We start from the raw sequence: 3,387 nt of genomic DNA on the forward strand, positions 1-3,387 counted from the left end.
GCAAAAATGTTTCTTTAAAAGTTTGTAAAATTTTCCAGTGAAATTGTGTGAGCCAGGAAATTTGTTGGGGAGATTTTAAATTAATAATTTGATTTCTTTAATAGATATATGGCTATTAATATTATTTCATTTCAAATGAGTTATGGTAGTTTTTTTTATGAATAGGTCCTATATAAGCTCTTAAATTTGTGTATGCTGAATTATTTTGAGTATTATTTTATTATATTTTGATATCTATAGGATTTGTAGTAATACCTTTGGTTTAATTTTGTTTGTTTAATTTATCAGAGAGAGTGAGAGAGTGAGACAGAGGTCCAGATAGAAAGATGGAGAGAGAAAGAGAGAGAGAGAGAACAGGGAGAAAGCACCTGCCAATGGGGCATGGTCATGCTCTAATCCCTTCTACTTCATTCCTCCACTGTGTTGAGATTTGGGGCATCCACGCACATGTGCCTGACATGGTTTGCAAGCCACCAAGGCTGAGATCCACAGGATTGGTTATGTGGGATCCAGCTCCTTTAATCACTGGGGCATGAGGATGGGCTGATTTTATTCCTATATAAAGTCCTCTTTTTTGTTTCTTTATTTTTGTAGGGGGTTGTAAATTTATTCACCTTTTGAAAGAATCAGCTTTTTTTTCCTTAAAATTTTATTACACAAAGGTTGTCATATAATTGGATATTTTTATACTTTGTACACAATTATTCTTACTTCCCACAGAAAGGGTGCTTCTTAACTCATCTGGTGATGGCAAGCATTAAAATCCTGATTTTAATAAAATAGTAGTAAAAATGCCTCAGTGATTTCAGTTGAAAGTAGTACACTGGTACATGGGTCTTGCACCCAGTATCAAGAATGTACAAATGTCTTTTTATTCTAAAATACAAAGTAAATTATCTGTAAGCATGGACAATGATAGCAGTAAACTACTACATATTGTCAATTAAAATCAGTTAATTGATGGATATAGTGATTTTCTTAAACATCAGCAAGCCTTTTCTTCAGTTTTATTTTATGCAACTGACTTCTCAGAAGTTATTGGTGAGGAGGACTGCGTTGAGCTTTCTGACACAGTTCATGAATAATGGCAAAACACTGTTCTAGAAATTAGAAGCAATCACCTCCCATTCCACCCATTCTACCCATTTTACCCATTCTACCTATCCCAGGCTCCTTCTCTTCTTATAGGGATTTCTGTTACTACAAATTCTGTTGTAGTTAACAAAGAGGCCACTCCATCAGCTTCCAATAAAGCAGTCTTACAACCTTTGTTGGGTCAATGATTCCTCTTTCCACCACATTCACAAAATCTCCAAGCATAGCATCAAAACCAACTTTGGGGTTCTTTGTATAATTTTCTCAACTATCAAAGATCTTTCAACACCTGCATTCTTAGCAATGGTCATTAAAGAAATTTTGAATGTTCTTTTAATAATTTCTATACTTTTTTTTAAATCTTCATTAGCTGGAGTTGGTGAGTTCAAGGCTAGAATGCCCCAAAACAGGGCACAACCACTTCTTAGAATGATACCTTCCTGAACAGCAGATCTTGTAGCATTGACAGCATCTGTAACTCTGTCTCTTTTCTTTCACTTTGACATCACTGGTCCTACTAACCTTTGCACAGCTACTCCATCTGAAAGTTGTGCCAGATGTTTGTTCAGTTTTTCCCTTTCATATTCACTAGTTTTGACATCTAACTGCTTGATTTCTTTAATACCTTTTTCAATTTGAGCCTTGTTACTTTTTCCTTTAAAGAGCCTGGCATCATCTTTTGTCATAATGACCTCTTCAGCTTTTTCTCAGTCGTGAGGCTCAAAATCCTCAATATTTAGGATCAACCCTTTTTCTCCAAATACCACACCACCAGTAGCAATAGTCATGTCTTTAAGTTGATCCTTTATATTGTCACCCAAACCTGGAGCTTTGAGTGCTATGACTTGAAGAACATATTTTAGCCTATTCAAAACATGTGTACTTAGAACTTCTCCATCAACATCTTCCACAATTATGACCAAGGGCTTACAGTGAACATTGCCAATTTCTTTCTTTCTTTTCTTTTCTTTTTTTTTTTTTGGAGAGGATTTTTGCTATAGGGTGTGTGCACTCGCCAGAAAGACAGAGAGAGACAGAGAGACAGAGAACGAGAAATCATCGCCCCCCCCGAGGGAGGATGGCCATGCCGCATCCTTTCTCCTCCATTCTCCTCTTGGGATCTTGGGCACGCGGGCACATGCACCTGGCATGAGTTTAAACCACTGGATCTGGGACTCGAATCACAGTTGATTACATGGGAGTCCAGCAACACAGCCATTATGCCAACTGCTGGTCCCATGCATTGGCAATTTCAAGAGTAAGTAAAATGGACTGAACATTAGAAATTTTCTTCTCACTCAATAGAACATAGGCATCTCATAATTCACATTTCTGACCTTTTGATGTATTAATCAAGTATGGAGAGATACCACCTTGATCAAACTTCACACCTTCAATAATTTCTAATTCATCATTCAGTGTTTTTCCAACCTTTACTGTGATGATACCCTTTCTTCCAACCTTTTTCATCACATCAGAAATAATATTACCAATTTATTTGTCTCCATTTGCAGGAATTACAGCAACCTGAGAAATTTCTTCAGGGCTGTCACAGATTTAGACTGCTCCCTAAATTCAGCAGTTACAATATCTAAAACTAACATCATACCTCTCCAGATTTTCACTAAATTAGCACTTTTACCAATCTTCTTGAAGTCTTCCTTGGCTTCAAGCATGTCAGTACACTAGCAGTGATGGTACCATCCCTGGTCTCTTTATTTGTGTTATTGGCAACATCTCCAACAAGTTTAACTCCAACTTTTTTATATTTATCTTTTAAGTCAATGGATTTTGCAACAGTCACAGCATCTTTTGTTACTTTGGGACTTGCCCAACTCTGTTCAATAATTACTGTTCTTCCCTTTGGCCCCAGTGATAGAAGATACAGCATTGGCTTAAAGATCTACACCTTGAAGCATTACAGCTTGGGAATCCACACCAAATTTTATATCTTTGGCACAAGCCAGAGTGATGAGGAGCCAGTGCCCTGGTAACTGAAGCATTTTTGCCCAGTGGTGGCATAGGGTACATGTGGTGAAGCAGCTGGTAGGCAGCAACTGGCAGAAACAGTTCTGTTGGCCAGACTGTGGCATTGTACTTAACTCGGCTGGATTGCACGTGGCCAGCTATATAGTTTGAGTCTAAGACAAAACAACTTGAAACAAATGCTGGCATGTGTTGGCATGCTCAAATTCTGAAAAGAGAAGTGGAAGAGATGGGATCTTTGTATAACTATTCCCTGTGGGGGTGCTTTTTCACTTTCTCTTTCTCTCTCTCTCTCTGTCTCCTCTG

At 37.8% G+C, this 3,387-nt stretch overlaps 1 pseudogene; it reads right to left on the bottom strand.

Annotated features, from left to right (window-relative positions):
* Positions 1-1,107: 1,107 nt before the first annotated feature.
* Positions 1,108-3,117, bottom strand: LOC102490680 (60 kDa heat shock protein, mitochondrial pseudogene; annotated as a pseudogene).
* Positions 3,118-3,387: the final 270 nt, after the last annotated feature.

This window comes from Tupaia chinensis, unplaced genomic scaffold, assembly GCF_000334495.1.
Source record: "Tupaia chinensis unplaced genomic scaffold, TupChi_1.0 Scaffold000082_1, whole genome shotgun sequence".
Taxonomy (NCBI): domain Eukaryota; kingdom Metazoa; phylum Chordata; class Mammalia; order Scandentia; family Tupaiidae; genus Tupaia; species Tupaia belangeri.